The sequence below is a fragment of the Lissotriton vulgaris genome, chromosome 1_2 (genome assembly GCF_964263255.1).
Source record: "Lissotriton vulgaris chromosome 1_2, aLisVul1.2, whole genome shotgun sequence".
NCBI classification, from domain to species: Eukaryota; Metazoa; Chordata; class Amphibia; order Caudata; family Salamandridae; genus Lissotriton; species Lissotriton vulgaris.
Window position 1 is genome coordinate 173,185,766 of NC_141686.1, and position 22,814 is coordinate 173,208,579.

The 22,814-nt window shown below is 42.9% G+C and overlaps 1 protein-coding gene across 1 annotated transcript in view; it reads left to right on the top strand.

Moving 5' to 3' along the window:
• Nucleotides 1-5,471, top strand: part of LOC147734791 (interferon-induced protein with tetratricopeptide repeats 5-like) — a 97,605-nt gene extending 92,134 nt beyond the window's left edge. Inside the window, exon 3 of the transcript XR_015307542.1 lies at nt 5,346-5,471. The gene's annotated coding sequence lies outside the window, so the exon portion shown is untranslated. The remainder of the gene's footprint in view (nt 1-5,345) is intronic.
• Nucleotides 5,472-22,814: the final 17,343 nt, after the last annotated feature.

Below are 22,814 nucleotides of genomic sequence, written 5' to 3' on the forward strand. Positions count from 1 at the left end.
TTAGTACCACCTAATCTTCATTTGTCACCTCCCATGGCGACTGGCCCTATTACTGCGGTTCTTACATAGTATGTGTTATTTACACAGAGCAGTGAGACTATATTCTTTAATGAGGTTCTCTTACTGTAGGTGTTCGGCTGCAGCTCCGGCCTCGTACAGTGCCCTTGCTATTGCTAGTGAACAAGAGGCACTAAGGTGGTGATATTGGTATTGGTGGTATTATTGGTAGTTGTGGTATTGGTATTGATGGTGGTGGTATTGGTTTTACTGGTATTGGTGGTATTAGTATTGATGGTTGGTGGTGGTATTGGTATTGATGGTATTGGTGGTGGTGGTGTTATTGGTGGGGGTATTGGTGGTGGTAGTAGTATTGGTGGTGGTACTGTTATTGGTGGTGGTGGTACTGGTATTGGTAGTGGTGGTGGTATTGATGGTATTGGTGGTGGTGGTATTGGTGGTATTGGTACTGGTGGTGGTGGTATCGTATTGGTGGTGGTGGTGGTGGTGGTGGTATTGGTGGTGATGACGGTATTGGTGGTATTGGTTGTATTGGTGGTATTGGTATTAGGGGTAGTGGTGGTGGTATTGGTGGGGTGATATTGGTGGTGGTATTGGTGGTTTTGACAGTGGTGGTGATATTGGTGGTGGTATTGGTTGTGGTGGTATTGGTGGTGATGGTGATATTGGTGGTGATGGTATTAGTGGTGGGGGTATTGGTGGTATTTGCAGTGGTATTGGTGGTGGTGGTACTGGTGGTGGTATTGGTGGTGGTGATGTTATTGTTGGTGGTATTGGTGGTGGGATTGTTAGTGGTGGTATTGGTGATGGTATTGGTGGTGGTAGTGGTGATATTGGTGGTGGTGGTAGAGGTATTAGTGGTGGTGGTGTTGGTGGTGGTGATGGTGTTGTTGGAGGTATGGTGGTGGTATTGGGGGGTGGTGGTATTGATGGGGGGGTGGTATTGGTGGTAGTGGTATTGGTGCTATTGGTGGTGGTGGTGGTATTGGTGGTATTGGTGGTGGTGGTATTGGTGGAGGTGATGGTATTGACAGTGGTGGAATTGGTGGTGGTGGTATTGGTGGTGTTGGTATTGGTGGTGGTGATGTTCCTAATAAAACAACCGCTGAGGTGGCTTTAGTACACGTGACATGTGACACAGATGTGCTGTTGTCAGCTGCAGCCCATTGGCACAGGATTATGTGCTACCTGGAATTCACATGACTAAATTCACTAATCATTTCTAAATCCATTTTACTTGGGGCCTTAAAACAGAAACGAGATTATGTTGGATTAAAGTGACTGAAAGCAGGTGCCTGTGTTATGGGGGCAGACGTGCTGCTTAAAAAAGCATCAGCGGTTTCAACTGAGGCAGCGCATGTCCAGCCTGCAGTAAGAGAAACTCAATAAAGTAAATAGTGATTACAGACTAAATAACAGGTCCCGTGTAACAACTGAAGTAAAAGGGCCAGTCGCCATGGGAGGGTACAAATGAAGACAAAGCCGTTGTAAGGAAGGACTAACAAGCCTTAGTAACAAATCCGAGAGCAGCATTTACGAAAGACAATGACACAAGCCAATTAAAAATATGGGAGGATAGTGGGAGCAGTTTCTCTCCCATACCTAACTCTACTACAGCAGTCTCGCAAAGCGAGCAGCGCATGCGCGCTGCCGCTAAACTCGACCTAAAAACTGCCCTACCTAGCAGGAAAAATTGAATCAGCCTCTTGAGATGACAAAGAATTAAGCTTTCACTATAATGATGAAAAACTGCAGTTGTATAAAGTGTATATAATTTTTAGATAGGTTTGATTAATGAGGCCACATGATTCAGTTGCCAAAATATCTGTCTCGGTTTCTTATGGGCCTTGTGAGAGTTTATAAATAATGGTGAGTATTGAGGTGTTGGGTAGTGTAGTTGAGACAGAATTTCTTTAGTGGCGCTGGATCAATTTCTCTGGTAGCAGAGTTACGGTTACTATGCGAACGTACATGCTACATGGTTATTACATAGGATACATGTCTAAAACATGTTAAGTTTGTTCACTTGTTAAATGTTGTCGAAAGGTCTTTTCCAGCAGTGTGAAAATTCCTAGTTGTTCTGGCCAGAGCAGAGTATAATAGTGTGACAGGTGAAGTTACACAGTGCATTTGTTCTGTTTCAAAATAGTGGTATTGATATATCATTAGTGTTGCGGACGTACAACACAAGTTTAGGGACCTTAGGTGTGTTTGGTTAAATGCATAGTGAGGATTGTCTATGATATCGTAGCTTTGGAGCCTGTTTTAAAACTCTTTGTGAAAAAAGTAATAGGATTTATCCAAACTTGAGTGAAGGGTAAGGAAGCGTCGTCTATTCTTATTGGCGATTTAGGATTTCTATGGTTGGTTAAAGTCCTGCCAAGATTTCATGTATGTATGATTAGGTGTTCCGTTTGAAAGCGTAAATGATTTTGTGAAAATAGTGCTGTCTATTTCATGCGAAAGAATTTCTGAATGACTGTAAAAACTATCACTTTACTTAGGAAACAGAAAAATGGTTTGTTTTTCTGTAGTTACTAACTGAAATTCATTGAAAAGTATTGTTAAAATGGCGCAGTGAAAATATTTTGTGAAGGAGGGGTGAGTTTACGGAGTGACATGCACAGCTATGCTGCAGCGGCAGTGTACGTCACTGGGTTCGCACTGTGATTGGTTAGTTTACGTCACAGCAAGTGCACTGATTGGTTCACGTGACTGAAACGAGCTGATAGCTGATTGGTCATTTCTGAAAACAGTATTTCTATTGGTTGAGCAAGGTAGCGACGTGGCTTAACCTGATTGGCTTCTTGGTGACTTTCGCACACGGATTGGCTAGAGTAGCGGAACATCAAGAAAATATTAACGATCTTTTCGAAGTAAGCGATTTTGCTTAAAAACATGAGTTATTGGTACGGAAAAGAGGAAAAGAAGCCTTCATGGTTTCAGAAAATAAAAAATATATTTAACCCTGACAAGAAAATTGAAACGCGTGGTGGAAAATTACTTCATAAGTATAAGACACCCGCAGCATATATGGAAGGTGAATTTGGTTATCATACTGTTATTTGGTTTGAAAATTGGATGCATTATATCAAAAATGATGGTGTATTAGCATGGCCGGAAGATGGATCCTTTAATATGACATTTTTAAGAAACTTGAGAGAAAAAATGAAGGCTCTTATGCCAAAGCCTAGACCTACACAATTTGAAGCTTTAGTTGAATGGGAGGTTGAAATGATGGAACTTGATTGAGAAACCAGAGGTTTACCTAGAGGTCCAAAAATAAATGTAAATAGAGAGACACATGAAGATAAAGTGAGGCGCTGGAGAAAAGCAGACATGTATGATGGTCTGTACCCAGTGAGAATAATGACTACTGAAACGCCAGGTCAAAAGTGTACCCAAAAGAAAAATAGTCTTGATGAAGAATTAGTTGATGCAGTTTTAGAAGAAATGTATTCTACTAAACGCAAACCGCCACCTTATCAAGCAGATTCACAATCTACCCCAAGAGTTTTTTCAGGAACTTCTCCAAGTGCACCTCCTAGGGAAGCTGATGAAGGTTTGCCCAGATTTTTTAAATTACCTGAAAGGGTAGGGTCAAGAAATAATTCTAGTACGCCAAGAGAAAACAGAAATTATCCTCAAATTCCAAAACAGAGAAATGATTTCCCGAGAAGCCCAGAAAGACTAGCTGATGTACCAGGAATTTCGAATTATAATAGAGCAAAAGAAGAATTAATTCAGCAATTAACTAAAAGCATGAAAGCAGTGACAGTACCAGTAACAATTGGTCCTGTTGTACCAGTTTTTGACTAGAGAGAAAATAGACGCTCAGCTCTGACTGTCCCGTTAAATGCAGAAATTCAGAAAGTGGATGAAAATTTTTATTCGGAACTAACAGAAATTCACAGAGAAAAATCAATGATGCCAGATTTAACTTTTATTCAAAGTTTGTCAGGTAATCAGACACCATCTGTTGCAGATTCTGATTCTGGTTCTTCAGAAAAGAGCCTAAATAGAATAGGCTTAACGCAAAATGCACTGTCCCCGCAAGCTCCTGAATTTAAAAAGCTTGATGTTGCAAAATTAAAAGCTGATTTGGAGGAAATAATAATTGGCACAATTGGTACTGACAATTTAAGATTGTATCAGGATGATGAATTGCTGTTTATATGTAAGAGTATTCAATGGAAAACGAAAAAAGATATGATCAGTTGGAAGACATAGCTGCTGAATTAGAAATCGATTTAAGCAAACAGAAACATTTGCAAAACCATTACAGAGTGGATTTTTCTGAAAAGGATATAGATAACCTGAATATTACAGGAAGGATAACCCATATTAAAGAATTAATAATTGTTTTGAAAAGATTAGGTGAATTAGGTAAATGGAGAATGAAATGGTCAAAAAATAAAGAGCAGGACAAGAGAGACAGAGGAGAAACAGTTTCTGAATTTCCTATGAGGGAAATAGCTGGTGGAGGGTATGTGCATGTCCCCTGGACAAGACAAGACATTTTGTTGTTCACAAAGGATTTTTCTCGGCTGAGAGAAAAGCCAGTAGAATGGTATCGTCAGATAGACAGATTTATCAAAGTTTCAAAAGTTCTGTGGATTGATCTGGATGGATTCTTTGACATTGTTGTCCCATCAGATCTTTGGACAGAATGTAAAATATCTGTGAGTTGGCCCAAAGAAGAACCTGCTCGAGACACAATAACAGGTGCCCCATCTAAAGATGTCGTGGAATTATATAGTTAAGTAATTTATTGGCTGAAAAACAATATTCCCCCGAAAGAAGTAGATTGGGTTAAAATTGACAGAACTAATCAAGAACCAAAAGAGTCAGTACATTCATTTTATGAAAGGTTACTGCTGGTATTTAAACAATATAGTGGCTATGAAAAATTAAGTGAAAAGGACATGAGCCACTTCATTTATAGGTTTGTTTATGGCCTGAGACCTGAAATAAGTGAAATGATTAGAAACGGAATTGTGGGTTGGCAATCACTTTCAGTTGACGACATCCTGAGGAAGGCAAAATATTGCAGTGACGAGATTGATGTGAAGTAGAAAAAGCTCAAGGAAAAAGCAATGTGGGCACAGGTGAAGGTAGCTGAACAGCAGCAGATAGCCTTAGAAAATAGAAATGTGCAACAGAATCAAAGCAAATTTAGAAACAATTTTAACAAACCAAAATTTTATGTGAATATTGAAGAGCTCAAGCAAAAGCTCCCATGTTCTAATTGCGGCGAAATTGGACACTGGAAGCGAGAGTGTAAAAATCCGCCCCGAAGTTTTAAAAATACATCATTGAATCCACAGATGCAGAGTGAGATAAATCAGCAGCAGCAGCTACAGCAGCAGTTAAACGAATTAAGTCAGCAGCGACAGCTACAGCGACAGGTAGTGAATCAGCAGAGCCAGATTCCACAAGCACCTTTTCCCTCTGTGTGAATGGTCAGAGGTACACCCCTGAAACAGGTTTCTGCGGAGGAGATCAGGTAAACAGATTGCCAAAAACAAATGTGTCAAATGTTTCTCAACAATTTTGGTTGAAAGATAATGAAGCAAGTGATTCTTCTGAAGATTACACATGACGGTGCCTGAGAGAGGAAGAAGAGTGTAAGCTTGGAGCCACTCTTGAGATAGATCAAGCTGGTCCATTTGTAAATGGTAAAGTGAATGATGTAGATGTCACTTTTCTTGTGGACACAGGTGCTACCCGTTCTACTGTTAGATCAGTGGAAATAGAAAATCTTCCTCTCCCTGGTGAGACCATCCAAGTAGTAGGTGTTGCAAATCAGCAAATTAAAACGAACTTAACTGAACCAGTTAATGTAGAGATATGGAATTTCAAAGACAAACACAGATTTGTAGTTTGTGACAGTAGTCCTGTAAACCTGTTAGGAAGAGATATATTGTGCAAGATGAACTGTAAAATATATTGCTCACCGGATGGTATCGAGCTTCAAACATTAGAAGAAGATGGTCTTTACAAATTAGCAATGTTGATGGTTGAAGAGGAAAATAAATTATTTCCTGCTTTTGACAAAAATAATTTGCCTGAAGAGCTCAAAAAGCCAGTCAATCCGAAAATTTGGGATCTAACCGGAGATGAAATGCGTTTAATGAAACATGTAGATTCAGTGAAAATTACTGTTAAACAAGGAGTAGATTTCCCAAACATTCCTCAGTATAAAATGAAAGCTGACACCATTGAGGGAGTCATTCCTGTGATTGAGAAATTCATAAAACAAGATGTTTTAAAAGAGATTGAGAGCAGCCCATGTAATTCACCGATTATGGGGATCAAAAAGCCAAATGAAACTTACAGAATTGTTCAGGACCTGAGAAAAATTAACCAGATAGTTGTTCCATGTTGTCCAGTTGTTCCGAACCCTGCGGTAATTCTCTATCAGATTCCGCATGATGCAGAATGGTATACAGTCATTGACCTTTGTAACGCCTTCTTTACAGTTCCATTGCATCCAGAGAGCCAACAAATGTTTGAGTTCAGGTTCCAGGATCGCATCTTAGCATGGTGTTGTATCGCACAGGGATATACTGAGAGTCCACCTACTTTTTAATCAGTTGTTAAAGAAATCCCTGGAAGTTTTAGATTTACCTGGAAAATCAACATTGGTCCAGTATATTGACGACCGTCTGGTGGCTGCTAAAACACGAGAAAATTGTGTGACTGACACCATTACCCTTTTGAATCGATCGGCAGATGAGGGACATAAAGTGTCACCTGCAAAATTACAGTTTTGCAAACAAGAAGTAAAATATCTTGGTCACAGAATTGCAAAAGGAATCAGACAAGTGACAGTTGAAAGGATTAAAATGATTCGAGCAATACAACCTCCGACAACACAAAGACAGGTCAGAATGTTTCTGGGAATGGTTGGTTATTGTCGTCAATGGATTAGTGGATTTTCGGTAATTGCGAAACCACTACAGAGACTGACAAAAGCAGACATAAAAGACCCGATTATACTGACGAAAACTGAGTTAGAGGCCTTTGAGCAGTTAAAAAGAAGTCTGTGTGAAGCTCCAGCTTTAGGAATGCCAGACTACGACAAGGAATTTGAGCTGTACTGCATTGAAAGGGAAGGTTGTGCATTATCGGTTCTGATTCAGAGACATGAAAAACTGAGAAAGTCAATTGCTTACTTTTCAGCAGTTTTGGATCCTGTTGTAAAAGCATTGGAGGTTGCTTAAGAGCAGTGGCTGCAACAAGTGTAAGCCTTGAGCAGAGTGAAGGAATCAAAATGGGTTTTCCTGTAAAAGTATATGTACCTCATTCAGTTGAAATTCTCCTTACCAGAAGCAAAACTCAGCATTTAACAAGTAACAGGCTAACCAAATATGTGAAAACTATTCTGGGATCAGATAATGTTTCAATTGCAAGATGTGTGAATTTAAACCCTTCCACATTGTTGCCTGATGGTATAATTACTGAAGTAAAAAATGAGACTGACATTGATCATGAGTGCTTGGATGTTTTAGATTATTGCACCAAGCCCAGGCAGGACATAAAAGATGTTCCCTTGCCAGAATCTGACTTTGTTTACTTTGTTGATGGTTCCTGTCTAAGAACAGAAGAGGGCATTCTGAGAGCAGCATATTCAGTCTGTACAGTCTCAGATGTTGTTGAGGGTTCCCCTCTTGAAGGAATTCGTTCAGCTCAAGTGGCTGAATTAATTGCTTTAATTTCGAACATGCGAAAGAGCAGAAGGGAAAAGGATTACCATAGTGACTGATAGTCAGTATGGTTATGGTGTAGTCCATGACTATGGCCAGCTCTGCTCTCAAAGAGGTTATCTAACTTCTGCGGGAACACCAATCAGGAATGCAAAATTGATCAAAAGGTTGATTGATGGCATTCAGTTACCAGAAAAAATTGCTGTCGTGAAATGTGCAACACATAAAAAGGGCGATGACTATATTACCAAAGGTAATGCTTACGCAGATGAGATTTCTAAGTACTGCGCGAAAAACAATTATTCAATCAATCGGGAAAAAGACAACAGTCACATTTTGAACTCTCTCATGCTAATATCTGTAGTTGAAACATGGCAGAGAGTAAAAGACCTATAAGATGAAGAAGATGATGAAGAAAAAGACACATGGCTAAAAGCAGAGTGCAGACAGTGAGAAGAAGATGGGATTTGGGTTTGCAAAGATGACAGACCAGTAATGCCAAATTGCATGATTGCTGACATGGCACGGATGTACCATGGTCCAGGGCATTTGGGAAGAGACTACACAATTAGGTTATTTAGGGAGACTTGGTTTAATCCAAAATTCAGGATTATTGCAGAATCACTTTGCCAGAGATTTTTGACCTGCCAACAAATGAATCCAAATAGAAAATCCGTTGTGAGCTTGGGAACCACAGGACGGGAGGGTGATCCTTTTACCAGGTTGCAAATGGATTTTATTGACATGCCACCACACAATAGGCTTAGGTATGTACTTGTGATTGTTTGTCTGTTTTCAAGATGGGTGGAAGCATTCCCAACTCGTCACAATGACTCAGTTACTGTGGCAAAATTACTTTTGAGGGAGATCATACCTAGATATGGTTTTCCAGTCACTATTGAAAGTGACCGCGGAACACATTTTGAAAACAGATTGTTACAATTGATTTGTGAAGCCCCAGAAGCATCAGGTGTTGTAGAACAGATTAATGGCACGATCAAAAACATAATTTCCAAAATGTGTTTGGCTAAAGGAATAAAGTGGACAAATGCCCTTCCACTTGTTCTGATGTCTTTGAGAAGTACTCCTGATAAAAAGACAGGCCTTAGTCCTCATGAAATCCTTATGGGCAGGGTTATGAGGCAAGCATTTGTTCCAGTTGGCAAACTATTAAGTATTAATAAAAGTGCAATTATAGAGTATTGCAAAAACCTGTCTGATGTAGTGACTTCTGTATTCCATCAGGTGGGAACCGATGTGATTTTAAAAGAAAAGGAGCAAGCTCATGATCTGTTACCAGGAGACTGGGTCAGAACGAAAATTCATCGAAAAAGAAACTGTTTAGTACCCAGGTGGCAAAGAGCAAGACAGGTGATACTAGTCACAACAAATGCTGTTAAATGCAGAGGTCTGACAAGGTGGGTTCATGCGAGTCATACCATTTGTGTACCACCTTCTGATAATCCTGACGAGGAAAGTGACACAACAACTGATTCGGACTCTGAAGGAGAACCTGAAGATCCAGATTCTGAAGATCGACCCTCTGGTTGATATCTGGAAGATTCAGATGCGAATCAGGCCTTGAATGAAAAAGATCTGCAAATTGTGACTCTAGATCCAGAAGATGATGAAAATCTGCTAGAAAAAGAAGCAGAAAAAGAATCTGAAGCAGAAAAAGAATCTGAGCAAGAAGAAAATAATCTAGTCCAGGAGAGTATTGAAAAGCAGATTGAAAGCTCTGAAAGCAGGAACAAGAATCCTGAAACTGGGAAGTTAAAAGTAATTCCTGAAGAAGAGGAAGAATTGCCGAGTACCAGCTACAAGGATGATGTTCCTAACGGAGTGAAGCTGCTGAGTAAAGAAGTTCCTAGATATAGATTTGAAGTCTCAGAAACTGATTCAGATGAGAGTGATGAAGAGTCTGAAATAAGAAAATTCAGAAAAAGAGTTTGGAAAGCTGAATGTAACGAAACTGTGCCAAAGAAGAAAATCTTAAGAAAAGGAGATATTTGGTCAAAAGAAAACTTGAAATTCAAATTAGTGAACAGATCAAAGGAACAGATCAACAAAATATCAAGTCAGAGAGGTGATTCTGAAAATAAAAATCAGACAGGAAAGAAAATAGAAGTAATTAGCAGCAAAGCAAAAAGAGTGATTAGGCCAAATCAAAAGTACAAGTCCCCAGAGTGGACTTACATTATAATTCCACCAGTAGTGGATGTCGGGAGGATTTAGAAGAAGCCAGTGACAATGATTGAAGTTGTTTTCTTTTTAAATTGAGGTTTTATTTTTGGCATAAGGCTGAAGAAATTGTGTTAGGTGACACAAGGTCGAAGAAATTGTGTTAGCTGGAGAAACACATTCATGTGACGCAAGGTCGAAGAAAAGCTGTTAGAGGGTTACTAAAAAAAAAAATTAAAAGGGGAGGTATTAGTACTTAATTACTTACATTATTTACAATTACAAATTTTTGTTTTTGAATTTTTGTTATTCTAAAAATGCCTAGTTCTGGCACTTCAAGGTGTTCTATTCTAAGAAGATGTTGCAAAATGTCTTCTATTTGTGTGATTCTATTAATCTTGGTTTGGTTAATCTTAGCTGTCATTTTCCCTTTTGGAATTGACAAGGAGAAATTCAAGGCAAACATGACAAGTAGTTCACGTTCAAGTTCAAAAATAGCTTTATTCGATTTTGAGAACAGAATCATAAAAGCACAAAGAATTACATTTCAAATAAAAATGTGAAGAAAAAACCTTTTTAAAATTCATTAATACAATAGTTAAAATATCATATGTGTCCTTTCACCAGTTCATATGAGAAGTGACGAAGCAGTTAGTAAAAAATTCGAAGGGCTTTACATCAGCTTTCTAAGGGCTATGATGGTCTTTACATAAGATGCCACAGCCTTTATCTCAAAAGCAGTCTCTAGTTGTTTGAGTTTGTGATAGGCATTGTAGGAACCTCTGATGCCCCATTTAATGAATATAGGTTTTAAAAACTGTTTCCTAGGGGCCAGGTAAAAAAGACAGAACAGGGTAGAATGGATGTTTGATTGCTTCAAAACTTCATCTCAGGGACATTCTTCCAGTTGTTTGCCCCAGTCATTGCTTTTAGGAAAAGTTATCAAGCGGAAGAGTGTGTCTGCTCGAAACCTTGTCAATAGCATTCTTGAATACGGACTGCTCTCCATAATTAGATATCATTTCATTCCTACTGGTTGAATGAATGCGCCTATTGAATTGTTGGTGAGTTTTCCTTTCTCTCTCGACCACCTTTGGATGGCCAGGTGATCCATTATGGACTTTTTCAAAGAACGCTTAGAAATGACTTCCAGGGACAGAGGGTCATTAAAATATTCCTCATGGCTGATATTTATGTACATTTGACTCACATAGTTCAGCCATTTGACATTACATGCCCCCGCTAGGTTTAAGCAATCTAAAAGGATATCCCTGTTTAGTGAATTTTCCGGTGTAGTCCAGATTTTATGCAACAAAAGGAGGGGGCTGGCTTTAATCATGTCCTCTACAAAGGGAAGTCCCATTTCGTTGTGTGTAAAAAAGATGGATAATGATTTTGGGGTAGCAAGCAGATATCGTAAAAAGTTGTTTTCAGTCAATTGTATCTGCTTAGTGTTTGTAAAGCCCCAGATTCCCGCGCCATATGTGCCAGTTGAAAGACACCTGGCCTTATAGATTTGTAAGAGTTCTTTGGCAGGGCGACCGCCGAGTTTCCTCGAAAAATTAATTAAAGCTCCGGTTGCTCTGCTAAAGGCCAAGTTTCTGGCATGGACCGCCTTCGTCCAGTTTCCTTTGTTGTCGAAATGTATTCCTAGGTAGCAAAAAGTAGCGGTGTTAAGGATCTTTTTCTGGTGTAAGAAAATTGACTTAGGGATTTTTATTAAGGGACCAGATCTCATGGAGTAGGTCTTTGTTACATTAATAGTTAACCCAAGAGTATCCATATAATTTGAGAATTCCACCACCGCCCTCTGCATGCCGATTGGGGTCCGTGATAGTATGGCGGCATCGTCCGCATATAAGAGGATTGGTAAGGAGGTCACTCCCACTGTGGGATAGTCGAACTGAAACTTTCTCATGTGTTCCACCACTGTATTTATGTACAATATGAAAAGGAAGGGTGCAAGAATGCACCCTTGCCGCACACCTCTGTTGATGGGAAACTTATCTGAACATTGGCCTTCTCTACCATAGCTCACTCTAGCCCCTGCATTTCTATATAGTTCCCTAATAAAAACGATAATTCTGTTGTCTATGCCTAAGGATTTCAGTGTGTCCCAGAGTTTGGTATGGTCTACACAATTGAAGGCAGAGGTCAAATCGACGAATGTTATGTATAGGCTTTCATGTTTTGCCTCTGTATATTTGGCAACGAGCAGGGCCAGATTTAAACTCTGCTCTATAGTACCCTTCCCTTGACGGAAGCCATATTGAAGGGGGGTTATGGTGTTGTTCTCTTCCAACCACACTTTTAGCCTATTTAGAATGATCCTGCCTGCTACCTTCATCAATGCGTCCAGAAGTGAAATTGGACGGTAGCAGGCAGGATCGTTTCTATTGCCCTTTTTAAAAATTGGGACCATGATTGCCTCAGGCCATGTGGGTATAAAACCCATGGTGTTGATGCTATTTAGAACGTTTGTTAAAAGGGGAGCCCAGAGTTTTATTCTGCTTTTATATATCAAAGGGAACCCCATCGGGTCCGGGTTCCTTGCCCGATGCATCAGTTATGGCCTTTGTAACTTCCCTATAATCAAAGATAATTTCCAGTGGGAACTGAGCCGGGAGCTCCTTAGTTGAATTTAGGCCTATACATCCACTTTGATTGGGGTTATTATACAGGTGCGTAAAGTGTTCAACCCACACCTCCCCCGGCACTGCAATATCTATTGCGTCATTGTCACTGTTTTTAAAAAAAGGGGCATTTACTGCCTTCCAGAAGGCGATGTTGTCATTTTTCTGGCAGGCTAAGTGTAAGTTTTCCCATAAATCTCTTTTTAATTCCTTCCTCCTGGTGTTTAATGCCGTTCTGTAGAGCTTACGCGCCTCTCTAACATGGGCCACGGATCTTGGGATTTCATGCAAAACTGCTATTAGGTGTGAATGCGCTCTAGAGCATTCCTTGTTAAACCAGCCTTTTTATTTGCTATGGTGTTTTTTGGATGGCTTCATTAACAGGTTATTTATCTCCTTAGTATTTTCACTAAAAGAGTCTAAAAAATGTTCTGGTTGTTCAAGATCACTCAGACAAATTAAAACATGATCGAGAACTCTGGGCAATAAGGTTATCAGGAATTTTTCCGGGTCCACCTTTTCCCACTTAAGTGAATACCCATTTAATTTTCCCAAAGTAATGGGTGTGGGGTACTCTTTATTGTCGCTTGCGGTCGGTCCCTTTACTTGCAGCTCTATGGAGATCGGGTAGTGATCCCCAAAAGCGAGTTTTAGTATCTCCCAGGAGAGGGCCAGCCCTCGGTAACGGTTTGATAGGAGTGAAAAATCAATTACCGAATTGACACCCCTTCCAATAAAGGTTGGCTCAAAACCCTTCTTAGTTACACAGATTTCATTTATAAAACCCAGATCTAGTTCATAAATCACCTCATTCATTTTATTCCCTATACCACAATGAATGAAATGGGAAGAATTACCGAACTCATTTCCCTTCAGTGGGCAGGTGCCCATGTCACTGTTAGTACATATAGTACAGTTAAAATCCCCTACCCAAAGGAGTGGCTACCTTTTCTAGTACCCCTACCCATTTCCTTAGCCTGAGAAAGATGTTGTCCCATTCGCTATAGTGGGCGTTGTTATAGAAATTAATTATGGCGAATTTCTTCACTCCTGGCCAGCTGACCAATAGAATTTGGAAAAAGTCATCTGAGATGTTTCTGATGACTTTAATACCAGCAGTATTAAAAATAAAGGTGCATAATCCGCCACTATTTCTTCCCCGGTTGCTTGGTCTCCCGGGGGTATTAAACGTTTGGTATCCCAATAGGTGTATATCCTTAGTCAGCCATGTTTCCTGTATACACAGGATACTATATTTGTGAATAATTTTTAACCAATCTGGGTTATTCTCTTTGCTCTTTAAGCCAGCCAAGTTCCATGATAGTATAAAATGGTTGGATTTATTATTTGCCTCGCTTGGTGATTTATCTCTTCTAGTTTTGCCCTCTCGGTCCTTACTGGTACCCTTTACTTGCCTGTTTGTTGGTCTGGGCTGTATACTTTTTGAAGCCAGTTCCCGTGCTGGAGCGGTGCCCTATTTCTTCACTATGTCTCCCTCATGTTTAAGTTCTCCGTCCTCCCCATGTTTTTGTGCCTTAGGTGCCTTAGTGTTCTTTCTGATGTTATGTAGTGGTGACATAGAGGCATTACCCACCACTAAAGGATCAGCCTCTTTGGGGTGGGGAAGTCAATCGACCCCCTCCAGGCCCATGAGTGGGGCGAAGTGGTTTATAGTTGGTATATTGAATACTAAGGGCATGTCCAATCTATGATACCGTTTAGGGGAAACATCCTAAACCACGATGATTCAACCACAACTCACCTGAACAACGAGGAGAGAATAACGAAGACTGCTGAACAACGTCTGCCCGAACAACGAAAGGCTGAACAACGAAGTATAATGTATCCTGTATAACATCACTTGTCAGAATTAAGGGAAGATAAGGGGGGTGGGGGGTCTCCCCCCCTCCAAAAAGGATAAATAAAAAAATAATAATAATAATGGTATGCGTTGTCAAAGCATACTAACATAGAACATTTAGATCAGTTTTTTTGTTAACAAAGTGGTTCACGCAAGAAGAATTGCAAGTACAATAGTGCCATCTGACGGTCAAACACGAGATGTTTAATTTTGTGGTTTAGGAAGTCGTGCTAAAAAAGGTAGTGGTTAAAAATAGATCGTGGTTAGGCTTTCGTGGTTAAGGCAGTTGTGGTTTAGGCAGTAGTTGTTTAGACATACAACCACCGTTTAGAAATCCCGGGAAGGTCCCCCACCAAGGCTTTTGGGTAAAAACAGCTAAGTTCTCTAACCCTTATGCTACCCTCGTATCCACCCGTGTACCAGTCTTTGATAAAGCTAACTGTCCTATGGTCTCTGAAGTTTATGATGACTATGTCACCAGGGATTGTTTTGGGTCTCTTCCCCAGCCATCCTGCTCGTCGGACATGGAGAATTTCTCCATTTAGATTAGCAGGTAGTGGCCTATGCGTTCCCAACCAGTGCATAGTCTTGTTCTTTAGGGTATGATGGTTTCCAAATCTTCCGTCAGATATTTCAGGGACCCCTGTTAATACTATGACGTAAGGCTCGGCCTCAGGGGGAAGGTTAATTTGCCTACGTCTATCTATGTTGTGTCTTATCACTGATGGTGGTGGAATGGAGCGGTCATCAGGTGGTTTAGTATTAGGTGCTGCCCTTTTGTCGCATTTACTCTTACAGGTTTCACAGGATTTTGACTTTCCTCCACCCTGGACCTCTCTTGCTGTTGTTTAAGCGTGTTCCCCTGTTGGTTTTGAGAGTTGAGGTCTCAGAGGGTTATGGTTACACTGGGTAGTGGGTTTTAATGCTTTCTGGGCAGTGACTGTAGAAGACGGTGCGGGCTCTATTACAGGCATTGATTGGTCTTTGGGTACAAGTTTGATTTCTGCTCATGTCTGCTCTACATTACCCAATTGTATAGCTATTCACTTAAGTCTCTCGACTACAGGGAGTAACAGTGATTTGATTAGATGTTCCAGTGGACCCATTTTATCGGCGTTAGATAGTTTGTTAATTGGAAGAGATGGGGAAATTACTATGTCAGGAGTTGAAGGTATATGTGGGACAGGGTTTTTTTTCTTCCCAAAATTAAGATGAGAGTTCCTGGTCTTGTCGGTCTGAGCAGGCTGAATACTTGACCCCTTTCTCCTCCGCTTTTTTGGTGGCTGGCCTCGACTTCGAGTGGCATTTGAAGTTGGTTTTGGGTTTTGGGCAGACTCTGGTTGAAGCAGTGATATTTCTAGTAGTGCATCTAATAAAGAGTTTGGAGTGCTGTCTGCTTGCGGAAGTGAGGTGTCGGGCAAGATCTGTACATCAGGGTTAAGATTAGAATTACCCGGGGATGTTAGGGCACTTATAGTTCTCTCGTTAAAATCTACCAATGTGGAGGTTATGTCCTGGAAGAGCAATGGAATACTATCATTTAGGGGTGTCTCATGCCCCTCGCACTCATGGATCGGGGCTGGTGGGGGTGAGACAGCATGTTGTATGCCTCCGAGGGATGATCGCTTAGTTTTGATTAATTCCACAGAGCGGCGTTTCGCAGATCGTCGCTCAGGAAGAGCAAGTTCCCGATCAGCTACTGATGTGGAGCGGATAACATAATTATCAAGCGTACCTCTTTTGTTGCCTCCAGACGTGGGGGTTTTATCCTTGATGGGTGACATCCCTGGTGACTATGCGTTGATGAAAAGGGGGTGGCCCAGCCCAGGCTCCTTAGGCCTCTGAGAGCCTTTGCCCGGGCTTCGCCCGGCGTCCCGCGAGGCGGGGCTTGCTGGTCTTTTATGCGCCTCCTGGCGCAGCTGTGTGATGCTGGAAACCGCAAAGGATGCCGGGAGATGTAGTCCCCGGCCCAGCCTCCACTCGGCGGTCGCGCCGGGCAGATGGTAGCACCAGCGGGACGGCGGGAGGCAGGCAGGGGGACCGGGACTCCTCACAAGGAAACAATGCCGCAGGTAATTGTCGCTCACCGGGCTGGGAAAATCAGGAAATTACCCCGCTCGTCAGGGGCTTGCTGGTCTTTTATGCTCTTCCTGGCGCAGCTGTGTGAAGCTGGAAACCGCAAAGGATGCCGGGAGATGTAGTCCCCGGCCCAGCCTCCACTCAGCGGTCGCGCCGGGCAGATGGTAGCACCAGCGGGACGGCCGGAGGCAGGCAGGGGGACTGGGACTCCTCACAAGGAAACAATGCCGCAGGTAATGGTCGCTCACCGGGCTGGGAAAATCAGGAAATTACCCCGCTCGTCAGGGGCTTGCTGGTCTTTTATGCTCTTCCTGGCGCAGCTGTGTGAAGCTGGAAACCGCAAAGGATGCCGGGAGATGTAGTCCCCGGCCCAGCCTCCACTCGGCGGTCGCGCCGGGCAGATGGTAGCACCAGCGGGACGGCCGGAGGCAGGCAGGGGGACTGGAACTCCTCACAAGGAAACAATGCTGCAGGTAATGGTCGCTCACCGGGCTTGGAAAATCAGGAAATTACCCCGCTCGTCAGGGGCTTGCTGGTCTTTTATGCGCCTCCTGGCGCAGCTGTGTGATGCTGGAAACCGCAAAGGATGCCGGGAGATGTAGTCTCCGGCCCAGCCTCCACTTGGCGGTCGCGCCGGGCAGATGGTAGCACCAGCGGGACGGCGGGAGGCAGGCAGGGGGACCGGGACTCCTCACAAGGAAACAATGCCGCAGGTAATGGTCGCTCACCGGGCTGGGAAAATCAGGAAATTACCCCGCTCGTCAGGGTCTTGCTGGTCTTTTATGCGCCTGCTGGCGCAGCTGTGTGATGCTGGAAATCGCAAAGGATGCCGGGAGATGTAGTCCCCGGATCAGCCTTCACTCGGCGGTCACGCCGGGCAGATGGTAGCACCAGCGGGACGGCGGGAGGCAGGCAGGGGGACCGGGACTCCTCACAAGGAAACAATGCCACAGGTAATGGTCACTCACCGAGCTGGGAAAGTCAGGAAATTACCCCCATGACAAGTAGAATAGAGACTAAACAAGATAAACATGTTGGCAAAACTAACAGTTATTGAGCACAAACCAGAGATTCATCAAGATAGATCTGTTGGCGATTTTTCTAGCAATTCTTTTTCCAGACTCTTGTCAGAATAATTAAGAGTCATGAATGTGAAGGATTGTTACGTTTGCGTGAAGCTTCCTGCTTGTGTTTCAGAGGGGGTCACTAATAATATGCTACCCCTTACTTATGGAATCACATGCAGTGTTATAGCTAGTTTGTTCTATCAAACAGGTCGTCTGGAGTACTTTTACTCTGATTATGACGAAATCTTTGCTAACCTAAAAGTTGTAAATAGTTTAAACAAAGTTAGACCTGCTGAACAGATGAGGGAATTCTTTTTGGTGACTAATGAGCTAACTTACGAATATGCATACAGAAACAATTTAACATGCAAGATGAAAGTTGAAGAGAAAACTTTCCTAAACATGGTTGAGGAGAGGCGAGCAATTTATAAAAGGAATGAGATGCTGAAACATGCTAAAAGTTTTGGCAGCTTGAGGATGAGAAACTCAATGGTGTTAATACTAATGCTGCTATACACATAGATGAACCAGTTAGTGGTAAATTTTGAATTAGGAGAGATAATACACTATATGATAATCTTTTTGTGGGTGCTAGTCAGTGTGAGGATACATACCTTATCACAGGGGGATGGGGATTTAAAGGTGGTAAAGACCCAATTTTTCCTGGAATTTATTTTGTTTGTGGTAACAAAGCGTATTTTAGCCTCCCAGACCATTGGTATGGGACGTGCTTCCTTGGATTAGTTTTTCCGAAGATTTTTCATGTTGACAGAAATGCAAAGGGTTCTTTTGAATTTGGTGAACACCTGAACAGGTACAAGAGGGAGAGTTTTTCAGAAATTATGGGAGACATTTTTGGTGCAATCATTCCTATGGTAGGAATAACCCTGAATGCAATCAAAATCAGAAAGGTTTCCACAATTTAGATAGACTGTCAACGGGCACAGCAAGTGGTTTCCAATTAGTCAACACAGACCTTGTTGCCACAAGGAGTATGGTTATACAGAATCGTCTTGCTTTAGACATTCTGCTTGCAAAAGAGGGAGGAGTCTGTGGGATTTTACATGTCGAGCATTGCTGTACTTATATCCCAGATAAGAGCCAGAATATAGAAACGCTTAATAAAAACATTACAGAATTTCATTCAGGAATCGAACCCCTGCAAGATGAAAATTTTTCGGAACGCTTGGGCAAAAGGATTGCAGTAATTAGTGAATGGTTTCAGGAAATTGGCAGCTCAATCATTGGCAAAATACTTTTTCCTGTAATAATCATAGTCATGGTGATACTTATGTTGAAAATTAGTTGCATGATCCACAAAAGAAAGAAGCATGTAAGGGAAAAGAGAAGGATATACAAAGTTAGAAAGGAACAGGAGAAGGAGATAGAATTAGAAGAGCTTCGGAGAGCACAATATGAGACTATAAGACAAACTGCTGAGACAGGGGTTTAGGGAAAACTAACACAGAGAGTGTTCAAATGTGATGTCTCTAAATTTAGTTAAAATGTGCTAAATTTTTGGGTATTGTTTGGTGATTTTAAAATCACCAGATGAGGGAGTTGATGGAGCGAGTTTCAGAAATAATTTTATTCTGACTCGTGAAGTCATACTTCCATAACTATTAATTATATTAATGTGTTTGTGCATGGTTTTCATTAACCAACCTAGAATAAAATGTGAACGAAAACATGTGGGACTAATATTACCTGCTTTATGTTGCATCTGCAAGTACGTTTAAAAATAATTTATTAACCTTGTCTATTGTCCTTGTCAACATTAATGGGGCTGTTTAATTAATGGCATGTGCTTATTTCATATGCGCTTTTGTCTTTGTCGTGTCTTTTTATTTTTTGCACAGGTTCGTGAAAAATCCTGCTGGCCTAAAAGGAGAATGGTAGATATATTCTCGCTGCATAAGTGTGCTTTTTGCTAGATAACATAAACTAATGGGTGAACTTTAGCAATGGTGGGTGGGAAACAGAATGGGTCTCAATTCTCAAATTAATTACTGTTTTGTATTTGTTTAAATATTAGTTATTGCGTGGGCCTTCCTTGAAAGATGGCTGACTGGCAGAGCTGCTAAGGATGAGACTTGACCAGAGTGAAGCATTCATTCACGTGCAAAGAATGTTTCCTGCCAAGACAAAAAGAATAAAGTGCAGGACTATTGTCGGTCGAGATTTCATGGTTCTTGGATTGCGCCAAGGACAGTGAGCCTGCTTTGCTTGCCAAGTTCAGGATGTCAAACGTCCTATTCCCTAGTTTATTGTTGCAAACTTAAGGAAGTTGGAAGGATGGATTCTATGAACAGTAGGGGCTTATGATGTGCCCCGGACTTGGCCACGAACAAGTGACACGTTGGTGGACTGACATGGCTCAGCCAATGGTGAAGCTGAATTTTTGGTGTCTTTTAGAAATTAGATACATAGCTAGTTAGAAAAGGTATAAAACTGGCCCCTTGACAAGAGCTCGCTCCGCAATTCCTGATTCCCATGAGACGATGACATACTGATGGACTTTCCTTTCATGTAAGCATTAACAGGGCTAATGACTTTATATTTTCTCCTTCAGGTTGTCAGTTAAGGAAATAGATTTAGGGAATGAAAATCGTTTGATTAACCGCTTCCGTGCGGCAGGAATTCCAGCCCTGTGCTGGACATTCCAATCGCAGGCATGGTTGTGACGGAACCATTCCGTCATCAGCACAGCGCAACCGTGACTCATGACAGAATGGTTCCGTCACGAGCATGGAAGGGGTTAAAATTCATGCTTCTGATAAATTTGAAATGCCAAGATCAATGTGCCTTTATTAATAAAACTGCTAAAGTTAAATGCTAATAAATAAAGTTTCTTATTAAAATGCTTTTTCTTTGAAAATAAAAAGATTTAAAATGTCAAGCTGGTCTTGATTATTTAGGTCGTTACCATCAGTTAATCTATCGACCTGTATGGCTTAATTAAATGTTTCTGTTATTTTACCATGGTTATAATGATGATAAACTGCAGTTGTATAAAGTGTATATAATTTTTAGATAGGTTTGATTAATTAGGCCACATGATTCAGTTGCCAAAATATCTGTCTCGGTTTCTTATGGGCCTTGTGAGAGTTTATAAATAATGGTGAGTATTGAGGTGTTGGGTAGTGTAGTTGAGACAAAATTTCTTTAGTGGCGCTGGATCACTATCTAAAGCCCTTAGAAATGGAGGAAGTGCTATATGATGCGCTTTATAATAGTATTATGACCCTCATGTAATCACCTCTCATCTTAATACCCTCACCCTACACTTGTAGAACATTTCTGAATTATGCCAGGATGCATCTAATTTTGTTGAAAATGCCTACTTTTACCTACAAAATGTAAACGTACAAGGACCCCTTGAAGCCAATGGGGTTAGGACATCTCCCAGATAACCTATGGGGTGGCCCTAAAAACTGAGGGCACAGCCAGTGCTTAATTATAGTTGGTGGTTGCAGGTGGGGCTCACCAGCACCTACTTTCCTCATTAGGCTTTGACCTAGAGCAAGAGAGAGAAAAAAACACAAACGGGAGAAAGAAGGACGAAGAGAAAGTCAGAAAGAGAGTGACACAGTTAGAAAGTAGGGCCCAGACGAACATGAAGGCTTGTTTAAGGGGTAAGGAGTGTCTGGGTATGTGTTAAGAATGTTAAGGATGCCTGATATAATGGAGACGACGCAGTTTTGGTATTGGACACCCCGACCTTCTTCAGCGCGGCAGTTTCTGAGCAAAGTTTAGGCCTCGGAATTTAGAGCAAAGGGTTAGCCCGCCACTTATTACTTTGCTTGTTAAGCACTTGGCACGCGTTCGAGCGAGCTAAGAGCAGTGTACATGTTGAGGATTTCCCACTCCCTGCCTTCTTTCGGGGCACGACTTATTGTCAGGGAAAGTAAGATGTGGTGAAAATGAAAAGCTTTTACTTTTTTTCATATATATTGCCGCTCGTGAGAGGAGTTTCGTGGTGACTGAGCCTGCTTGTGTGGTCCCGCTACAGGAGTAGCATTGCCCTGGGACTTCTGCCAAATACCTTTGCCAGCAAGAGGAGGGAGGCGTGAGGCCGCAGAGGAGGTGAGAGGCGCGGCCCCGGGACTGCGAGGATCAGCTTGAAACACCTACAGCTGTGTCCTCTTCCCGGGGGAGCCGCGCCCCCTCCCAGTGCCCGCCCCCATCTGCCTGCTCTTCACTCCTCGCGGCCCCCGCTTCGCGGGTGCCGCTCGTGAGAGGAGTTTCGTGGTGACTGAGCCTGCTTGTGTGGTCCCGCTACAGGAGTAGCATTGCCCTGGGACTTCTGCCAAATACCTTTGCCAGCAAGAGGAGGGAGGCGTGAGGCCGCAGAGGAGGTGAGAGGCGCGGCCCCGGGACTGCGAGGATCAGCTTGAAACACCTACAGCTGTGTCCTCTTCCCGGGGGAGCCGCGCCCCCTCCCAGTGCCCGCCCCCATCTGCCTGCTCTTCACTCCTCGCGGCCCCCGCTTCGCGGGAGCCGCTCGTGAGAGGAGTTTCGTGGTGACTGAGCCTGCTTGTGTGGTCCCGCTACAGGAGTAGCATTGCCCTGGGACTTCTGCCAAATACCTTTGCCAGCAAGAGGAGGGAGGCGTGAGGCCGCAGAGGAGGTGAGAGGCGCGGCCCCGGGACTGCGAGGATCAGCTTGAAACACCTACAGCTGTGTCCTCTTCCCGGGGGAGCCGCGCCCCCTCCCAGTGCCCGCCCCCATCTGCCTGCTCTTCACTCCTCGCGGCCCCCGCTTCGCGGGAGCCGCTCGTGAGAGGAGTTTCGTGGTGACTGAGCCTGCTTGTGTGGTCCCGCTACAGGAGTAGCATTGCCCTGGGACTTCTGCCAAATACCTTTGCCAGCAAGAGGAGGGAGGCGTGAGGCCGCAGAGGAGGTGAGAGGCGCGGCCCCGGGACTGCGAGGATCAGCTTGAAACACCTACAGCTGTGTCCTCTTCCCGGGGGAGCCGCGCCCCCTCCCAGTGCCCGCCCCCATCTGCCTGCTCTTCACTCCTCGCGGCCCCCGCTTCGCGGGTGCCGCTCGTGAGAGGAGTTTCGTGGTGACTGAGCCTGCTTGTGTGGTCCCGCTACAGGAGTAGCATTGCCCTGGGACTTCTGCCAAATACCTTTGCCAGCAAGAGGAGGGAGGCGTGAGGCCGCAGAGGAGGTGAGAGGCGCGGCCCCGGGACTGCGAGGATCAGCTTGAAACACCTACAGCTGTGTCCTCTTCCCGGGGGAGCCGCGCCCCCTCCCAGTGCC